The 22,398-nt window shown below is 41.5% G+C and overlaps 1 long non-coding RNA gene across 1 annotated transcript; it reads left to right on the plus strand.

Annotated features, from left to right (window-relative positions):
* The first annotated feature begins 1,414 nt into the window (after positions 1–1,414).
* LOC139536665 (uncharacterized) lies at positions 1,415–6,765 on the plus strand. The gene is made up of 3 exons (XR_011667374.1): positions 1,415–1,521; positions 2,578–2,697; positions 4,586–6,765. It is a non-coding gene; the product is annotated as an uncharacterized lncRNA (long non-coding RNA).
* Positions 6,766–22,398: the final 15,633 nt, after the last annotated feature.

Consider the following 22,398-nt stretch of genomic DNA (forward strand, 5'->3'; position numbering starts at 1 on the left):
ATGAGTCATAATACCCAGAAAACCTAGCAGTCAAACACGGAAATGGTTCCAATCATTTTTCCACCATTCATTTGATTAATTATGGATTTTAGAAACACTTCAAACAAGGGCTGTGTTTTGTGGAGGTTTTGATAACCATGTAAATCTCTCTCGGACAAGGTGACTTTTATCAATATATTCACCAGTATTTACCCTCCAAAATTGAATGCTAATTAGCTGCTAATGTGGCTATCATACAGAACTACAAATGCCTGTCTCAAGCTTCACGTCACTCACCAGGGCCATGATGATCTGGACGAGACTGCCGAATCGAGGCAAAGGTAAGAATCTCTGAATTAACTATCTAATGTTAGCTAAATGTAGTCATTATAAATTGGCTAAGGTTGTTGAAATTGACAATTCTGTGAACTGTCTTGGGCAACGCCTGTTATCTAGCTAGCAACCATGGTAAACATAACTCAGAGAAAATACATATCACATGTGCATTCCACAAGGTTCGATTTTGGGTCCGGTTTATATATGTTATCCATTTGCAGCGTTATCAGAAAGCACAGCAATGATTTTCACTGTGACACAGATGATACAAGCCTTTACATGTCTGTGTCACCAGAGGAGTTTAGCTCCACTGATAAATGATCAGACTGTACTAATAATTTAAGTACTTGGATGGCTCACAACTTCCTCCAGCTAAATCAAGACAAGACCGAGGTATTTATTGTTGGAGTCAAAGCACAGAGAGAGAATCAGGTTGCACATTTGAATTCACAGGCAATAAAGATAAAACACCAGGTAAAACCCTAGGTGTTATTTTAGATTCTGAACTGAATTTTGAATCACACATTAGGAATGTGACCAAAATAGCTGTTTACCACCTGGGGAACATTACCAAGGTGCGGCTGTTTCTCTCTCAGGCTGATACAGAGAGATTCATCCACGCTTTTATTACAGCAGGCTTGACTCCTGTAATGCTCTCCTGTCTGGTCTACCCAAGAAAGCCATTGGTCAACTGCAGAACATACAGAATGCTGCAGCACGGGTACTGACCAAGACCAGACAGAGAGCACACATTACACCAGGTTTAAGGTCTCTGCACTGGCTGCCTGTGAGTTTTAGTATTCATTTTAATATTCTTCTATTGGTTTTTAAAAGATTGTGCACCCCAATACATGTCAGACATGCTTTGAAGTTATGTACCCAGTAGGTCCCTCAGGTCCTCTGGCAGTGGTATTTTAACAATCCCAAAGCGTAGAACCAACAGGCATTGAGAGGCAGCCTTTAGTTATTATGGTGTGGGGGCTGTGCTAGTGGTGTGGGGGCTGTGCTTTGGCAAAGTGGGTGTGGTTATATCCTGCCTGTTTGGCCCTGTCCGGGGTATCATCGGATGGGGCCACAGTGTCTCCTGACCCGTCCTGTCTCAGCCTCCAGTATTTATGCTGCAGTAGTTTATGTGTCGGGGGGCTAGGGTCAGTCTGTTATCTGGAGTACTTCTCCTGTCTTGTCCGGTGTCCTGTGTGAATTTAAGTATGCTCTCTCTAATTCTCTTTTTCTCTCTCTCTTTCTTTCTCTCTCTCGGGGGACCTGATTTGATTATGCCCCCAGCCTCTGGAATAGCCTGCCAGAGAACCTGAGGGGACCTTAAAACACGTGTTTTTAGCTTTGCTTTTCCTTAGGATGCTTTTTAGTTGTTCAGTTTTTGTCATTATTTAGTTTTTTATTTTATCTTTGTTGTGTATAGTAAATATTTAAGCTTTTATTTTCATTGTTTTTTATCTTTTTTTTTTCCTGTGAAGCACATTGCGTTGCATTCCATGTCTGAAATGTGCCGTTTAAATAAAGCTTGATTTGATTTGATTAGCCTGGCTAGATGGCTACATTATCCATCTACTGTATTTGTCTAGCCATTTAAATTCATTAGAAATTCATAAAAGCAAGTTTAGCTTTCTTTGCATTTATAAACCAACAATCTAGCTTGCTAGTTAACTAGCTAGCTAACTTAGATGGTGAAGCTAGGTCTAGGCATTCTTGATGAAAATTGCAAACCTTATTTGCACCTTCTCTATTCCCGAACCAATGAGTGTGCCTGAGTCTTATCCTCTCTCAACTACGTAAGTGGTTTCAACCTGGAACACTGTACTGTGTGAAGGGTTTTGTCCCAGCCCAGCTCTAACACCTGACTTAAATAACCAACTCACTGAATCACATGATAGACTATGATTAGTAATCAGGTATGGGCTGGGCAGGAACAAAAGCTTATACACACTCCTGCCATTCAGATGTGGGAGGTGGTATTGATATATAACGCATGTACAACTCTCAAGTTGAAATTGAAGTTGTTGACTGATACCATGGCGGGGGCTGCTAAGAAGTCAGGTGAGTAGTATTGGTTGGTACAGTATGTGCCTTTAGGTTCCTCTCCATGTGTAGGCTATTGTACTGGCCTGTGTATTACTGCCATTCATATGTGCAGTAGTTTGTTGCATCGTTTTGCTTAGTTTATCATTTGTGTCAACTTTGAATTCAATCTAAGCCACAGATTGTTAACTTCATCCATTTTGTACTTGACCTTTACTGATGCAGAACCCGAAGACATTCAAGCAACACTTTGAGAGCAAGCATCACAAGTCTCCAGCGGTCCCAGTACTGGTTGATGTGCAGGTCTAAGCGTCCACACACACTGAAATGGACCTATCAGCTGGGGTAAGATTCTTCCATAATTCACACACAGTAGACATTTGTATGTTGTATTTGTAATTATTATGGAAAATTAAGGCAGTTTGTACAATTTTAAAAACATTACAATAGATTCACAACACACTGTGTGCCCTCAGGCCCCTACTCCACCACTACCACCAATCTACAGTACTAAATCCATGTGTGTGTGTGTGTGTGTGTGTGTGTGTGTGTGTGTGTGTGTGTGTGTGTGTGTGTGTGTGTGTGTGTGTGTGTGTGTGTGTGTGTGTGTGTGTGTGTGTGTGTGTGTGTGTGTGTGTGTGTGTGTGTGTGTGTGTGTGTGTGTGTGTGTGTTTGCATGTGTCTGTGCCAATGTTTGTGTTGCTCCATATACTGTTTTTTTAATCTGTTTTTTAAATCTAATTTTACTGCTGTCATGAGTTACTTGATGTGGAATAGAGTTCCATGTAGTCATGGCTCTATGTTGTACTGTGTGCCTCCCATAGTCTGTGCTGGACTTGGGGACTGTGAAGAGACCTCTGGTGGCATGTCTTGTGGGGTATGCATGGGTGTCTGAGCTGTGTGCCAGTAGTTAGACAGACAGCTCGGTGAATTCAACATGTCAATACCTCTCATAAATAAAAGTAGCGATGAAGTCAATCTCTCTTCCACTTTCAGCCAAGAGAGATTGTCATGCATATTTATTCATATTAGCTCTCTGTGTATATCCAAGGGCCAGCCGTGCTGCCCTGTTCTGAGCCAATTGCAATTTTCCTTAGTCCTTTTGTGTGGCACCTGACCACATGACTGAACAGTAGTCAAGGTGTGACAAAACTAGGGCCTGTAGGACCTGCCTTGTTGATAGTATTGTTAAGAAGGCAGAGCATCGCTTTGAAATAGACAGACTTCTCCCAATCTTAGCTACTACTGCATCAATATGTTTTGACCTTGACAGTTTACAATCTAGGGTTACTCCAAGCAGTTTAGTCATCTCAACTTGCTCATTTTCCACATGGTTTATTACAAGATTTAGTTGAGGTTTAGGGTTTAGTGAGTGTTTTGTTCCAAATTCAATGCTTTAAGTTTTAGAAATATTTAAGCGTAACTTTTTCCTTGCCACCCACTCTGAAACTAACTACAGCTCTTTGTTGAGTGTTGCAGTCATTTCAGTCGCTGTAGTAGCTGACGTGTATATTGTTGAGTCATCTGCATGCATAGACACGCTGGCTTAACTCAAAGTTAGTGGCATGTCGTTAGTAAAAATGGAAAAAAGCAAGGGGCCTAAACATATTATCTTTGAGAGGCTTCCATTAAAGAACACCCTCTGTGTTCTGTTAGACAAGTAACTATTTATCCACATTATAGCAGGGGGTGTAAAGCCATAACACATACGTTTTTCCAGCAGCAGACTATGATCGATAATGTCAAAAGCTACACTGAAGTCTAACAAAACAGCCCCCACAATAATTGTATCATAAATTTCTCTCAGCCGATCATCAGTCATTTGTGTAAGTGCTGTGCTTGTTGAGTGTCCTTCCCTATAAGCATGCTGAAATTCTGTTGTCAGTTTGTTTACTGAGAAATAGCATTGTATCTGGTCAAACACTATTTTTTCCAGAAGTTAACTAAGGGTTGGTAACAGGCTGATTGGTCGGCTATTTGAGCCAGTAAAGAAGGCGTTACTATTCTTGGGTAGCGGAATGACTTTAGCTTCCCTCCAGGCCTGAGGGCACACGCTCTCTAGTAGGCTTAAATTGAAGATGTGAAAATAGGAGTGGCAAAATTGTCTGCTATTATCCTGTAAACTCCCATGTTGTCAACAAAATGCTGTGCTCAATGCTTAAGTTGTATTGTCTATAGCTCAATTTGTGGAAAGGCTGTGATCACTTATCTTCTTTAATGTTGTGATTCCCAGACACACGATGACCATGATTTGAATGCTGCAACTGAGACGGAATGATGTCATCGGGACACAAGCTGAGATTCTGAGTATGACTGGACGTTGGCCGGATATTAGTGACAACGACCTAAAAGGGGTGCAGAAGCACACCATTTTCTGATTATTCCATGACCAACCATCTCTCTAGCTATGCCTCATTCCACACTATGCATTTTATTCCCCATGGTCCCTCAACTTCAGACACATTGAAACTCTCCATCTTATCTCTATAAACCCACCCTACCTTCACCCATTTTCCCTATGCTGCTTCCTTCACTTGTATAACATCTAGACTCAGTAACACGTTTAAAGGGGTTGTGGTGTACTGTTTTTGCTACTTCTTTTCACCTGTGTAATGCTGTCCTCCTCCTGCTTATTCTGGGGTTCAGACTGAATGCAGTGGTAAATGTGCTGCTCACAATTGACAGCAGCAACATGGACCTTAAATTGACCAGAAGGGTGTTGCTATAGCTTAGGCATGCCTTCCTTGTTTTGGGTCTGTTAAGTGTGTTTCTCATTCTTTGACCTAGTATTTTACATAAAACCTACCTTAAACATTCAGTTTTTCAAATTCTAACTCACCCACCAAAATCACAAAATCTGTTTTACATTTTGTGTTATTTGTGTTGGTCTAATACCTCAAATGGAAAAGCAGAATAATGTGTGCGCTAAGATAGTAAAAATAATTCATTTGGTGCTCTTTTGACGTACCACATTTGTGTCATTAATTCATAAATAATTTAATGTTTACTTAAATGTAAATGCTTATACACTACAGGTCAAAGGTTTTAGAACACCTACTCATTCAAGGGTTTTTCTTTATTTTTACTATTTTCTACATTGTGAAGACAACAAAACTATGAAATAACACCTATGGAATCATGTAGTAACCAAAAAAAGAGTTAAACAAATCTAAATATATAAATTATATTTGAGATTCTTCAAATAGCCACCCTTTGCCTTGATGACATCTTTGCACACTCTCGGCATTCTCTCAACCAGCTTCACCTGGAATGCTTTTCCAACAGTCTTGAAGGAGTTCCCACATATGCTGAGCACTTGTTGGCTGCTTTTCCTCCACTCTGCAGTCTGACTCATCCCAAACCATCTCAATTTGGTTGAGGTCGGGGGATTGTGGAGGCCAGCTGTATCTGATGCAGCACTCCATCACTCTCCTTCTTGGTAAAATAGCCCTTGCACAGCCTGGAGGTGTGTTGGGTCAATGTCCTGTTGAAAAACAAATGATTTTCCCACTAAGCCCAAACCAACCATGCTGGTTAAGTGTGCCTTGAATTCTAAATAAATCACAGACAGTGTCACCAGCAAAGCATCCCACACCATAACACCTCCTCCTTGCTTTACGGTGGGAAATACACATGCGTTCACCCACACCGCATCTCACAAAGACATGCCAGTTGGAACCAAAAATCTCCAGTTTGGACAAATTTGGTCTAATGTCCATTGCATTGTTTCCTGGCCCTAGCAAGTCTCTTATTATTATTTGTGTCCAAGTAGTGGTTTCTTTGCAGCAATTCAACCATGAAGGCCTGATTCTCACAGTCTCCTCTGAACAGTTGATGTTGAGATGTGTCTGTTACTTGAACTCTGTGAAGCATTTATTTGGGCTGTAATTTCTGAGGCTGGTAACTCTAATGAACTTATCATCTGCAGCAGAGGTAACTCTGGGTCTTCCATTCCTGTGGCGGTCCTCATGAGAGCCAGTTTCATCATAGCACATGATGGTTTTTGCGACTGCACTTAAAGAAACTTTGAAAATTATAGACATTTTCCGAATTGACTGACCTTTATGTCTTAAAGTAATGATGGACTGTCGTTTCTCTTTGCTTATTTGAGCTGTTCTTGCCATAATATGGACTTGGTCTTTTACCAAATAGGGCTATCTTCTGGATACCACCCCTACCTTGTCACAACACAACTGATTGGCTCAAACGCCTTAAGAAGGAAAGAAATTCCACAAATTAACACCTGTTAATTTAAATGCATTCCAAGTGACTACCTCATGAAGCTGGTTGAGAGAATGCCAAGAGTGTGCAAAGCTGTCATCAAGGCAAAGGGTGGATATTTGAAGAATCTCAAATATAAAATATATTTAGATTTGTTTAACACTTTTGATTAAATGATTCCAAATGTGTTATTTCCTAGTTTTGATGCCTTCAGTATTATTCTACAATGTAGAAAACAGTAAAAATAAAGAAAAACCTTTGAATGAGTAGGTGTTCTAAAACTTTTGATCGGTAGTGTATGTTATTTATAAAAAGCATATGTATGCATTGTTTACTATTTTGATTTCTTTAAAACAATGTAATTGTTGCAGTTGACTAGGTGCATTTTTGTCAAATAAATATGCTTATTTATTCATTATTTTGTATACATTCTGCAATGAGTTAATCTGGCTTTGAATCTGCAACAGAACATGTTAACAAGTAGATCTGTATTGCTCTAATACCCATTCATTTAAATAGATGTCACCTTGTTCATAAAGTTGGCAGAAATTATAAGGGATTTAAAAAAGACCTCCACCAGTTGAATGAGAAGAGGATCTGGTAAAATAAGGGTATGTTGCTAATATCACCTAGTTAGATACTGTAGCTAGATACGTATATACTGTAGCTTATTTGCAAACAAAAGCGGATAGTATTCGTGGCACATTTTAAATATCGAACTGCTACTAGGATAGTATTCTGTACAAGACACAAGACCAAATGTATAAATAAGACAAGTATTAGTTAAATAAAATATGTAACTAAATGTAAATGTTCAATATATATTTTGTTTTGGATCCAGGTAGCTAGGTGTCAAAGCAAATGTGTCAGCTAGAGATGGTTTGCAGGGATTTGTAGTCTTGCATGATGTCTGTTTTGTGTTGGGTCAATGTCCTGTTGAAAAACAAATGATATTCCCACTAATTAGGTTTTTAGAATCTGAGAGTAAATCAAGCCTAATGTATTGATGGAAGTCACCTTGTCCGAGAGAGATTTACATGGTTGTCAAAAACGTCACACCAGGGTAAGCCTACAAAAAACGTGTTTCTAGAATCCACAATGAATAAAATGAATGGTGGAAAAACAATTGGAAACATTTCCGTGTTTGACCGTTAGGTTAATGGGTATGTGTGGGCTACAGAGATGGGGTAGGCATTCAAAAACACTTTTATTGAACACGGAATGAGTCCATGCAACTTATTGTGCGATTTGTTAAGCACATTTTAACTCCTGAACTTTAGGCTTGCCATAACAAAGGGTTGAACACTTATTGACTCTACAAACATAATTCCGCTTTGTGTATAGATCAGTGACACAAAATCTAAATGTAATCAATGTGGGAAAAGTAAAGGGGTGTGAATACTTTCTGAAGGCACTGTATGTCACACTCCTTGCCACCCATTGTATAAATGTTATATATGTATTTCTGGGGAGGAGAAGATGTAATTATGTTCATGAATAATCAATGACGATGAGAGATTTTGAAGAATACAGTATGTGTGTCTCACTGAGAAAAAACAGGGTAAATGTGTTTGGTTATTATGCTATGATCTAGTTCTAATACGAAAATAGGCTATATATCGCTTACCAAGATCCACAATAATAAACAATACTTGATTAAACTATGATACCCCTTGGTGTTTTATGAGTACCTCTTGAATTTTTCATTGTTCAGTGGAAAAGGGAATCATCAGATATTACATTTCCCTCCCCGCTTGGCTTCAATAGACTCCGTATGAAGGGCAGTCAGTCCCATGTTAGAGGTGAAATGTCACTGTGTCCCTGAGGACTGGAGCCCAGATTGAAAAGCTGAACCTGCCTGGATCTCATTTTGCTGCATATGCACTGGTCAGCCCTGTGACCGGTACAGTTGTAATGGCACACGTTCTGCTCAATTATTGTTGAAACATTTGCAGAGTGACATTTAATAAAAGGATATTATGGACAATCTATAGTCGTCTACATGTGTGATGTACAGACAAGTGTAGCGTGTGAGATGCGACTCAAATTTTGTGGGTGGAAGGAGAGAGAGAGAGAGGGTTGTGGAGGAGGCTTGAAGCACCCGGCATCTTGTTATGACATGCATTCTCTGAATTATGCTCACAGAATTATACCTACAGAGGAGTGACTTCTGTGAAGGAACTTGATAGAAGCCGAACTTGAAGGAATGTCTTCGAACTTCCAAGAGTTGGCTTAACGTTGGAGCAGAGCTAACCTTCGCTCGCTAGCTAGCTTGCTAACAAGCCTGTATATGCAGAGCGGCACCAGAATTAAAAACACGTCTTGCCTTTTGTATTTAATAAATCCAATGTGAAATGTGATAACTATAGTATCCTTAACTAGTATTCTGAATCCTGCTTGTAATGTCGTCAGTAGGCTACAGTAACATATATTTTGGGGGTATAGGTAGCCTACACACTCACACACTGGCAAAGTTTTTCCAGCTGGCAGGCAGACAGAAGAACACATTTCTGAGTGACAGAGGGAGGGTTTTGCATAAGTGCTTTGTTGTTTTTTTTGTGCGACTGAATGGCCATAACGTTATTAACCGTTATTATTAACCGATTCCCATGCTTTTAAAATAACAGTTCTGTTACAGAACAGTACAGATCACTTTCGTTCCAGATTCTGATTATGTTCCTCGAAAAATGTCATTCTTTTCCGGTTTTCATTTATGTGCCCTGAACCGGTTCCAACCCCTGCTACCTACCCTCAAGTTCCTGAGCTTCCCCTTTCCTCTTCCCCTCTTCCAGTGAGGGGTGAATCTCTCTTGTCACATGTACCCAAACCCTGACTGCCTGTAATTTGCTGTCACCGTGCAGAAGCAGGCCTGTGGATGTTCTTCTACTGCTGTGACAACCTCTCCCCCTCACTGACTGTCTCACTGACTGCCTCCCTGCTGTAACTGATGCCTTGTTTTACTTCAACTGTCAACCTGCTCACAGTCACAACACTGTCTCAAGCAGAGATCTCACTGCATATCTGTATGAAATACTTTTCCAACCTATGCACTGTATATGTTGCCTGGCTCCCCATCCACATCACTCCGGCCAAACATCAGGGCCATTAACGTTTCTTCTCCATGATGAGTCTGGATTTACCTCCCTCCCTGACGACTTCCGGAATGCGAACACATTCTGACTGTTCTGATTGGTCCCAGAAACGGCAGATAGCCTAGCGGTTAAGAGTGTTGGGCCAGTAACCGGAAGGTTGCTGGTTTGAATCCCCGAGCCGACTATGTAAATAATCTGCCGCTGTGCCCTTGAGCAGGGCACTTAACCAGAAATGCTGAACCCTAACGCTGTATAAGAGCGTCTGCTAAATCATGTAAACCGATTGGTTGGGGCAGAGCCGGTGTGGCGATAGTTTCTTGGAACTGATGGCTTCTACAGTTGTGGCTAGACAGAGGACAGCTATGGACAGAAGTGACTGTACATAGGTTAGGAGAACTAACATCGCAGATTAGGACAATTAGGTTAAGGTTAGGAAAGCGTTAGGTTTAGCTAAAATGCTACAGTTGTCCTCTACACTACAACTAAATGGAGCTGTACTCCATCTAGCCACAATGGTAGAAGCCATCAATTCAAGAGAAACCATCAATATCACCGGCCTACATGATGTTATCAACTTTGATACTCTGATTGGTTAGATTTGTTTGAGACTATCCAATCGCTGATTAACTTATTTTGTACAACTACCCTAATTTTTTTGACGTCACACAACTTCTAGGATGGCAGATTGACTGAATGTATGTAGCAATCAATAGAGTAGCGGAAATTATTTCAGGATGAGTCATCAGGCAACTGTATACAGTTGAAGTCGGAAGTTTACATACACCTTAACCAAATACATTTAAACTCAGTTTTACACAATTACTGACATTTAATCCTAGTAAAAATTCCCTGTCTTAGGTCAGTTAGAATCCCCACTTTATTTTAAGAATGTGAAATGTCAGAATTATAGTAGAGAGAATTATTTATTTCAGCTTTTATTTCTTTCATCACATTCCCAGTGGGTCAGAAGTTTACATACACTCAATTAGTATTTGGTAGCATTGCCTGTAAATTGTTTAACTTGGGTCAAACGTTTTGGGTAGCCTTCCACAAGCTTCCCACAATAAGTTGGGTGAATTTTGGCCAATTCCTCCTGACAGAGCTGGTGTAACTGAGTCAGGTTTGTAGGCCTCCTTGCTCGCACACACTCTTTCAGTTCTGCCCACAAATCTTCTTTAGGATTGAGGTCAGGGCTTTGTGATGGCCACTCCAATACCTTGACTTATTTGTCCTTAAGCCATTTATCCACAACTTTGGAAGTATGCTTGTTTGGGGTCATTGTTCATTTGGAAGACCCATTTGTGACCAAGCTTTAATTTCCTGACTGATGTCTTGAGATGTTGCCTCAATATATCCACATAATTTTCTCTCCTCATGATGCCATCTATTTTGTGAAGTGCACCAGTACCTCCTGCAGCTAAGCACCACCACAACTTGATGCTGCCACCCCCGTGCTTCACGGTTGGGATGGTGTTTTTCGGCTTGCAAGCCTCCCCCTTTTTCCTCCAAACATAACGATGGTCATTAAGGCCAAGCAGTTCTATTTTTGATTCATCAGACCAGAGGACATTTCTCCAAAAACTACAATATGTGTCCCCATGTGCAGTTGCAAACCATAGTCTGGCTTTTTTTAATGGTGGTTTTGGAGCAGTGACTTCTTCCTTGCTGAGCAGCCTTTCAGGTTATGTCGATATAGGACTTGTTTTACTGTGGATATAGATCATTTTGTACCTGTTTCCTCCAGCATCTTCACAGGGTCCTTTGCTGTTGTTCTGGGATTGATTTGCACTTTTGATTGGCACATCTCTAGCAGACTGGACGCGTCTTCTTCCTGAGTGGTATGACGGCTGCGTGGTCCCATGGTGTTTATACTTGCGTACTATTGTTTGTACAGATGAACGTGGTACCTTCAGGTGTTTGGAAAATGCTCCCAAGGAAGAACCAGACCTGTGGTGGTCTACAATTTTTTTCTGAGGTCTTGGCTGATTTATTTTGATTTTCCCATGATGTCAAGCAAAGAGGCACTGAGTTTGAAGGTAGGCCTTGAAATACATCCACAGGTACATTTCCAATTGACTCAAATTATGTCAATTAGCCTATAAGAAGCTTCTAAAGCCATGACATCATTTTATGGAATTTTCCAAGCTGTTTAAAGGCACAGTCAACTTAGTGTATGTAAACTTCTGACCCGCTGGAATTGTGATACAGTGAATTTTAAGCGAAATAATCTGTCTGTCAACAATTGTTGGAAAAATGACTTGTGTCATGCACAAAGTAGAAATTTGTGGAGTGGTTGAAAAATGATGACTTTTAATGACTCCAACCTAAGTGTATGTAAACTTTTTGGACTTTTAAATTAATGATAGATACTCATTGATTTATTGTTAATCAAAAAAGTGGTGGCATGCCTGCTTTGTTGTTTTTTGACCTGCAGATATCCTCTTTAACTTGGTTCTGGCACAAACATGTTGTTTGTTTGAGCTAGTTTGCTGACTTATGAGTTTGTCAGTATTAGGACTGGATCATAACAGGTCGTTGGAACATCAGTAAATAGTGGAACCATGTGTGTTGGAAAACTCCCTCTATGGAACAGCAGTAAATAGTGGAACCATGTGTGTTGGAAAACTCCCTCTGTCGAACAGCAGTAAATAGTGGAACCATGTGTGTTGGAAAACTCCCTCTATGGAACAGCAGTAAATAGTGGAACCATGTGTGTTGGAAAACTCCCTCTGTGGAACAGCAGTAAATAGTGGAACCATGTGTGTTGGAAAACTCCCTCTGTGGAACAGCAGTAAATAGTGGAACCATGTGTGTTGGAAAACTCCCTCTGTGGAACAGCAGTAAATAGTGGAACCATGTGTGTTGGAAAACTCCCTCTGTGGAACAGCAGTAAATAGTGGAACCATGTGTGTTGGAAAACTCCCTCTGTGGAACAGCAGTAAATAGTGGAACCATGTGTGTTGGAAAACTCCCTCTGTGGAACAGCAGTAAATAGTGGAACCATGTGTGTTGGAAAACTCCCTCTGTGGAACAGCAGTAAATAGTGGAACCATGTGTGTTGGAAAACTCCCTCTGTGGAACAGCAGTAAATAGTGGAACCATGTGTGTTGGAAAACTCCCTCTGTGGAACAGCAGTAAATAGTGGAACCATGTGTGTTGGAAAACTCCCTCTGTGGAACAGCAGTAAATAGTCGAACCATGTGTGTTGGAATACTCCCTCTGTGGAACAGCAGTAATTAGTGGAACCATGTGTGTTGGAAAACTCCCTCTGTGGAACAGCAGTAAATAGTGGAACCATGTGTGTTGGAAAACTCCCTCTGTGGAACAGCAGTAAATAGTGGAACCATGTGTGTTGGAAAACCCCCTCTATGGAACAGCAGTAAATAGTGGAACCATGTGTGTTGGAAAACTCCCTCTGTGGAACAGCAGTAAATAGTGGAACCATGTGTGTTGGAAAACTCCCTCTGTGGAACAGCAGTAAATAGTGGAACCATGTGTGTTGGAAAACTCCCTCTATGGAACATCAGTAAATAGTGGAACCATGTGTGTTGGAAAACTCCCTCTATGGAACAGCAGTAAATAGTGGAACCATGTGTGTTGGAAAACTCCCTCTGTGGAACAGCAGTAAATAGTGGAACCATGTGTGTTGGAAAACTCCCTCTATGGAACAGCAGTAAATAGTGGAACCATGTGTGTTGGAAAACTCCCTCTGTGGAACAGCAGTAAATAGTGGAACCATGTGTGTTGGAAAACTCCCTCTGTCGAACAGCAGTAAATAGTGGAACCATGTGTGTTGGAAAACTCCCTCTATGGAACAGCAGTAAATAGTGGAACCATGTGTGTTGGAAAACTCCCTCTGTGGAACAGCAGTAAATAGTGGAACCATGTGTGTTGGAAAACTCCCTCTGTGGAACAGCAGTAAATAGTGGAACCATGTGTGTTGGAAAACTCCCTCTGTGGAACAGCAGTAAATAGTGGAACCATGTGTGTTGGAAAACTCCCTCTGTGGAACAGCAGTAAATAGTGGAACCATGTGTGTTGGAAAACTCCCTCTGTGGAACAGCAGTAAATAGTGGAACCATGTGTGTTGGAAAACTCCCTCTGTGGAACAGCAGTAAATAGTGGAACCATGTGTGTTGGAAAACTCCCTCTGTGGAACAGCAGTAAATAGTGGAACCATGTGTGTTGGAAAACTCCCTCTGTGGAACAGCAGTAAATAGTCGAACCATATGTGTTGGAATACTCCCTCTGTGGAACAGCAGTAATTAGTGGAACCATGTGTGTTGGAAAACTCCCTCTGTGGAACAGCAGTAAATAGTGGAACCATGTGTGTTGGAAAACTCCCTCTGTGGAACAGCAGTAAATAGTGGAACCATGTGTGTTGGAAAACCCCCTCTATGGAACAGCAGTAAATAGTGGAACCATGTGTGTTGGAAAACTCCCTCTGTGGAACAGCAGTAAATAGTGGAACCATGTGTGTTGGAAAACTCCCTCTATGGAACATCAGTAAATAGTGGAACCATGTGTGTTGGAAAACTCCCTCTATGGAACAGCAGTAAATAGTGGAACCATGTGTGTTGGAAAACTCCCTCTGTGGAACAGCAGTAAATAGTGGAACCATGTGTGTTGGAAAACTCCCTCTATGGAACAGCAGTAAATAGTGGAACCATGTGTGTTGGAAAACTCCCTCTGTGGAACAGCAGTAAATAGTGGAACCATGTGTGTTGGAAAACTCCCTCTGTCGAACAGCAGTAAATAGTGGAACCATGTGTGTTGGAAAACTCCCTCTATGGAACAGCAGTAAATAGTGGAACCATGTGTGTTGGAAAACTCCCTCTGTGGAACAGCAGTAAATAGTGGAACCATGTGTGTTGGAAAACTCCCTCTGTGGAACAGCAGTAAATAGTGGAACCATGTGTGTTGGAAAACTCCCTCTGTGGAACAGCAGTAAATAGTGGAACCATGTGTGTTGGAAAACTCCCTCTGTGGAACAGCAGTAAATAGTGGAACCATGTGTGTTGGAAAACTCCCTCTGTGGAACAGCAGTAAATAGTGGAACCATGTGTGTTGGAAAACTCCCTCTGTGGAACAGCAGTAAATAGTGGAACCATGTGTGTTGGAAAACTCCCTCTGTGGAACAGCAGTAAATAGTGGAACCATGTGTGTTGGAAAACTCCCTCTGTGGAACAGCAGTAAATAGTGGAACCATGTGTGTTGGAAAACTCCCTCTATGGAACAGCAGTAAATAGTGGAACCATGTGTGTTGGAATACTCCCTCTGTGGAACAGCAGTAATTAGTGGAACCATGTGTGTTGGAAAACTCCCTCTGTGGAACAGCAGTAAATAGTGGAACCATGTGTGTTGGAAAACTCCCTCTGTGGAACAGCAGTAAATAGTGGAACCATGTGTGTTGGAAAACCCCCTCTATGGAACAGCAGTAAATAGTGGAACCATGTGTGTTGGAAAACTCCCTCTGTGGAACAGCAGTAAATAGTGGAACCATGTGTGTTGGAAAACTCCCTCTATGGAACATCAGTAAATAGTGGAACCATGTGTGTTGGAAAACTCCCTCTATGGAACAGCAGTAAATAGTGGAACCATGTGTGTTGGAAAACTCCCTCTGTGGAACAGCAGTAAATAGTGGAACCATGTGTGTTGGAAAACTCCCTCTATGGAACAGCAGTAAATAGTGGAACCATGTGTGTTGGAAAACTCCCTCTGTGGAACAGCAGTAAATAGTGGAACCATGTGTGTTGGAAAACTCCCTCTGTGGAACAGCAGTAAATAGTGGAACCATGTGTGTTGGAAAACTCCCTCTGTGGAACAGCAGTAAATAGTGGAACCATGTGTGTTGGAAAACTCCCTCTGTGGAACAGCAGTAAATAGTGGAACCATGTGTGTTGGAAAACTCCCTCTGTGGAACAGCAGTAAATAGTGGAACCATGTGTGTTGGAAAACTCCCTCTGTGGAACAGCAGTAAATAGTGGAACCATGTGTGTTGGAAAACTCCCTCTGTCGAACAGCAGTAAATAGTGGAACCATGTGTGTTGGAAAACTCCCTCTATGGAACAGCATTAAATAGTGGAACCATGTGTGTTGGAAAACTCCCTCTGTGGAACAGCAGTAAATAGTGGAACCATGTGTGTTGGAATACTCCCTCTGTGGAACAGCAGTAAATAGTGGAACCATGTGTGTTGGAAAACTCCCTCTGTGGAACAGCAGTAAATAGTGGAACCATGTGTGTTGGAAAACTCCCTCTATGGAACAGCAGTAAATCGTGGAACCATGTGTGTTGGAAAACTCCCTCTGTGGAACAGCAGTAAATAGTGGAACCATGTGTGTTGGAAAACTCCCTCTATGGAACAGCAGTAAATAGTGGAACCATGTGTGTTGGAAAACTCCCTCTGTGGAACAGCAGTAAGTAGTGGAACCATGTGTGTTGGAAAACTCCCTCTGTGGAACAGCAGTAAATATTGGAACCATGTGTGTTGGAAAACTCCCTTTGTGGAACAGCAGTAAATAGTGGAACCATGTGTGTTGGAAAACTCTCTCTGTGGAACAGCAGTAAATAGTGGAACCATGTGTGTTGGAAAACTCCCTCTATGGAACAGCAGTAAATAGTGGAACCATGTGTGTTGGAAAACTCCCTCTGTGGAACAGCAGTAAATAGTGGAACCATGTGTGTTGGAAAACTCCCTCTATGGAACAGCAGTAAATAGTGGAACCATGTGTGTTGGAAAACTCCCTCTATGGAACAGCAGTAAATAGTGGAACCATGTGTGTTGGAAAACTCCCTCTGTGGAACAGCAGTAAATAGTGGAACCATGTGTGTTGGAAAACTCCCTCTATGGAACAGCAGTAAATAGTGGAACCATGTGTGTTGGAAAACTCCCTCTGTGGAACAGCAGTAAATAGTGGAACCATGTGTGTTGGAAAACTCCCTCTGTGGAACAGCAGTAAATAGTGGAACCATGTGTGTTGGAAAACTCCCTCTGTGGAACAGCAGTAAATAGTGGAACCATGTGTGTTGGAAAACTCCCTTTGTGGAACAGCAGTAAATAGTGGAACCATGTGTGTTGGAAAACTCTCTCTGTGGAACAGCAGTAAATAGTGGAACCATGTGTGTTGGAAAACTCCCTCTGTGGAACAGCAGTAAATAGTGGAACCATGTGTGTTGGAAAACTCCCTCTGTGGAACAGCAGTAAATAGTGGAACCATGTGTGTTGGAAAACTCCCTCTGTGAAACAGCAGTATATAGTGGAACCATGTGTGTTGGAAAACTCCCTCTATGGAACAGCAGTAAATAGTGGAACCATGTGTGTTGGAAAACTCCCTCTATGGAACAGCATTAAATAGTGGAACCATGTGTGTTGGAAAACTCCCTCTGTGGAACAGCAGTAAATAGTGGAACCATGTGTGTTGGAAAACTCCCTCTGTGGAACAGCAGTAAATAGTGGAACCATGTGTGTTGGAAAACTCCCTTTGTGGAACAGCAGTAAATAGTGGAACCATGTGTGTTGGAAAACTCTCTCTGTGGAACAGCAGTAAATAGTGGAACCATGTGTGTTGGAAAACTCCCTCTGTGGAACAGCAGTAAATAGTGGAACCATGTGTGTTGGAAAACTCCCTCTGTGGAACAGCAGTAAATAGTGGAACCATGTGTGTTGGAAAACTCCCTCTGTCGAACAGCAGTAAATAGTGGAACCATGTGTGTTGGAAAACTCCCTCTATGGAACAGCATTAAATAGTGGAACCATGTGTGTTGGAAAACTCCCTCTGTGGAACAGCAGTAAATAGTGGAACCATGTGTGTTGGAATACTCCCTCTGTGGAACAGCAGTAAATAGTGGAACCATGTGTGTTGGAAAACTCCCTCTGTGGAACAGCAGTAAATAGTGGAACCATGTGTGTTGGAAAACTCCCTCTATGGAACAGCAGTAAATAGTGGAACCATGTGTGTTGGAAAACTCCCTCTGTGGAACAGCAGTAAATAGTGGAACCATGTGTGTTGGAAAACTCCCTCTGTGGAACAGCAGTAAATAGTGGAACCATGTGTGTTGGAAAACTCCCTCTGTGGAACAGCAGTAAATAGTGGAACCATGTGTGTTGGAAAACTCCCTCTGTGGAACAGCAGTAAATAGTGGAACCATGTGTGTTGGAAAACTCCCTCTATGGAACAGCAGTAAATAGTGGAACCATGTGTGTTGGAAAACTCCCTCTGTGGAACAGCAGTAAATAGTGGAACCATGTGTGTTGGAAAACTCCCTCTGTGGAACAGCAGTAAATAGTGGAACCATGTGTGTTGGAAAACTCCCTCTGTGGAACAGCAGTAAATAGTGGAACCATGTGTGTTGGAAAACTCCCTTTGTGGAACAGCAGTAAATAGTGGAACCATGTGTGTTGGAAAACTCTCTCTGTGGAACAGCAGTAAATAGTGGAACCATGTGTGTTGGAAAACTCCCTCTGTGGAACAGCAGTAAATAGTGGAACCATGTGTGTTGGAAAACTCCCTCTGTGGAACAGCAGTAAATAGTGGAACCATGTGTGTTGGAAAACTCCCTCTGTGGAACAGCAGTAAATAGTGGAACCATGTGTGTTGGAAAACTCCCTCTGTCGAACAGCAGTAAATAGTGGAACCATGTGTGTTGGAAAACTCCCTCTATGGAACAGCATTAAATAGTGGAACCATGTGTGTTGGAAAACTCCCTCTGTGGAACAGCAGTAAATAGTGGAACCATGTGTGTTGGAATACTCCCTCTGTGGAACAGCAGTAAATAGTGGAACCATGTGTGTTGGAAAACTCCCTCTGTGGAACAGCAGTAAATAGTGGAACCATGTGTGTTGGAAAACACCCTCTATGGAACAGCAGTAAATCGTGGAACCATGTGTGTTGGAAAACTCCCTCTGTGGAACAGCAGTAAATAGTGGAACCATGTGTGTTGGAAAACTCCCTCTATGGAACAGCAGTAAATAGTGGAACCATGTGTGTTGGAAAACTCCCTCTGTGGAACAGCAGTAAGTAGTGGAACCATGTGTGTTGGAAAACTCCCTCTGTGGAACAGCAGTAAATAGTGGAACCATGTGTGTTGGAAAACTCCCTCTGTGGAACAGCAGTAAATAGTGGAACCATGTGTGTTGGAAAACTCCCTCTGTGGAACAGCAGTAAATAGTGGAACCATGTGTGTTGGAAAACTCCCTCTGTGGAACAGCAGTAAATAGTGGAACCATGTGTGTTGGAAAACTCCCTCTGTGGAACAGCAGTAAATAGTGGAACCATGTGTGTTGGAAAACTCCCTCTGTGGAACAGCAGTAAATAGTGGAACCATGTGTGTTGGAAAACTCCCTCTGTGGAACAGCAGTAAATAGTGGAACCATGTGTGTTGGAAAACTCCCTCTGTGGAACAGCAGTAAATAGTGGAACCATGTGTGTTGGAAAACTCCCTCTGTGGAACAGCAGTAAATAGTGGAACCATGTGTGTTGGAAAACTCCCTCTGTGGAACAGCAGTAAATAGTGGAACCATGTGTGTTGGAAAACTCCCTCTGTGGAACAGCAGTAAATAGTGGAACCATGTGTGTTGGAAAACTCCCTCTGTGGAACAGCAGTAAATAGTGGAACCATGTGTGTTGGAAAACTCCCTCTGTGGAACAGCAGTAAATAGTGGAACCATGTGTGTTGGAAAACTCCCTCTGTGGAACAGCAGTAAATAGTGGAACCATGTGTGTTGGAAAACTCCCTCTGTGGAACAGCAGTAAATAGTGGAACCATGTGTGTTGGAAAACTCCCTCTGTGGAACAGCAGTAAATAGTGGAACCATGTGTGTTGGAAAACTCCCTCTGTGGAACAGCAGTAAATAGTGGAACCATGTGTGTTGGAAAACTCCCTCTGTGGAACAGCAGTAAATAGTGGAACCATGTGTGTTGGAAAACTCCCTCTGTGGAACAGCAGTAAATAGTGGAACCATGTGTGTTGGAAAACTCCCTCTGTGGAACAGCAGTAAATAGTGGAACCATGTGTGTTGGAATACTCCCTCTGTGGAACAGCAGTAAATAGTGGAACCATGTGTGTTGGAAAACTCCCTCTGTGGAACAGCAGTAAATAGTGGAACCATGTGTGTTGGAAAACTCCCTCTATGGAACAGCAGTAAATAGTGGAACCATGTGTGTTGGAAAACTCCCTCTGTGGAACAGCAGTAAATAGTGGAACCATGTGTGTTGGAAAACTCCCTCTGTGGATATCAGCAGTAAATCCTGGAACCTATGTGTGTTGGAAGACTCCTCTGTTGTATGTGTTAGTTGGTCAGGACGTGAGTTTGGGTGGGCATTCTATGTTGTCTGTTTCTATGTTGGTTTAAGGACTTCCTCTGTGGAATGGCTCTCAATAGTGGAGGCAGGTGTGTTGGCATACTCCCTCTAATGGAGCAGTCAGTATTTAGGTAGGTGTGTGTTCACAGTGTTCGTTGTGGGATGGTTGTCTCCTGTGGAATCAGTGTCTGTATGTTACGCCACAGCGGAACTAGTGTCCGGTGTTTTGGTAAGTTCGTTCTGTTTTATGTAGTCATGTTTATCCTGGTGTCATGCGTTCTTCACGTTGTATGTAAGTTCGTGTCCAGGTCTGTCTACATTCGTTTATTTGTTTTGTAATTATTCAAGTGTTTGTCGTGTTTTTCCGTTTTGTCTATTAAATCAATATGTATTCACAACCCGCTGCATTTTGGTCAAATCCCTGCTACTCCTCTTCGGATGAGGAGAAGGAGGAAGCCCGTTACAGTGGAACAGCAGTAAATAGTGGAACCATGTGTGTTGGAAAACTCCCTCTGTGGAACAGCAGTAAATAGTGGAACCATGTGTGTTGGAAAACTCCCTCTGTGGAACAGCAGTAAATAGTGGAACCATGTGTGTTGGAAAACTCCCTCTATGGAAAAGCAGTACTGATCATAATTTAGCCCAGGTGAGACCTTCCCACCTAAGAAAAAACGATTGCAGCGATGCCCTGTTGCTTATAGTGACTCAAGTGGCCATTGATTGACACACCTCATGAGGTTCCATGAAGCATTTCAATTACCTAGAAGACATCAATGACTGTGCATCGCACACACACAGTAAAGGTGCTCTCTTTATCAGCTTCAAAAAAGTTGATAGTATTTCAACCACATAAAATTTGCATCCAAGCCAAACTGATATCTTACTAGAAACATATTGGCTCGTTTTCAAATTTTTTAATTACCTTAAAATTTGTCAAACTGACGTCATTTGGAATGTTTGCATGGAAAATCTTTCCCATATATATTTTTTTATGTTATTGCATTGTGTCCCCGGTCCCTAAACGTCTTTGCTGCACAAGAGAAGCAGAGGTGAAAGAGAAAACTTTACTGATGTCAACTAGATTGAAGCATTCTATTGATGTATGCCGTTTTCTGGTGAGCAACGGTTTATTTACTCTTCTAGGGTAACAAGTAATGATGGTAGAAAATTATAGACTAGTGTAATAACCTGTTATGGCTGCAGCCCGACACCGGTACACCTATGACAACATCCAGCTCAAGTGCAGGGCGCGAAATTCAAAATCTATTTTTTTTTTATATTTAACTTTCACACATTAACAAGTCCAATACAGCATATGAAAGGTACACATCTTGTGAATCAAGCCAACATGTCCGATTTTTAAAATGTTTTACAGGGAAGACAAAATATGTAAATCTATTAGCTAACCACGTTAGCAAAGACACCACTTTTTTTTACTCCATCAGTTTTTTACTCCATCAGTAGCTATCACAAATTCGACCAAATAAAGATATATATAGCCACTAACCAAGAAACAACTTCATAGGATGACAGTCTGATAACATATTTATTGTATAGCATATGTTTTTTTAGAAAAATGTGCATATTTCAGGTATAAATCATAAATTACATTTCAGCTACAATCAGAAATTGCACCGAAAGCAGCCATAACATTTACAGACACCAACGTCAAATACCTAATTACTCATCATAAAACATTTCTGAAAAATACATACTGTGCAGCAATTGAAAGACAGGATTCTTGTGATTCCAGACAATATTTCCGATTTATTAAATGTTTTACAGCGAAAACAAAATGTAGCGCTATATTAGCATAGCCACAATAGCCAGACACACTTGGGCGCCCACGACCAGTCCACATGCACGACAGATATATGAAATAACATTATAAATTGGGTCTTACTTTTGCTGATCTTTCATCAGAATGTTGATCAAGGTGTCCTTTGTCCAGATGAGTCGTTGTTTGATTCAGAATGGCAACTTTCCCTCTTCATTTAGCATGGGTACTGGTCGAGTGGCACGGATCTGTCCAACGTAAAAAAAAGTAAGAGAACGGAACACGGCAAAACTCCCCAAAAAATTCTAATAATCTGATTAAACTATATTGAAAAAACATACATTACGATGATATGGTCACATTTATCAAATAAAAACCGAGCCGGAGATAGTTGTCGTCCGAAACGGCAGCAAAACAGAACGCAATCTCACTTCCAAGTCGCGCGCTTCAGAGTTCCGGAAGTGGACGGTCACGTCAAAGAAATAGCTTTTATTCCACCTCAGAACAAGATGAACACAAAATTCCTTCTCTCACATCCTCTTGACACCCAGAGGAAGGCGTATGAAGTGTACGTAGGGTCCTACGTATCATGACCATGTATAGGCAGAACGTTGAAGAGAGCAATAGATTTCTGACATTCTACTTCCTGGTCAG

The sequence above is a fragment of the Salvelinus alpinus genome, chromosome 13 (genome assembly GCF_045679555.1).
Source record: "Salvelinus alpinus chromosome 13, SLU_Salpinus.1, whole genome shotgun sequence".
Classification (NCBI taxonomy): Eukaryota; Metazoa; Chordata; class Actinopteri; order Salmoniformes; family Salmonidae; genus Salvelinus; species Salvelinus alpinus.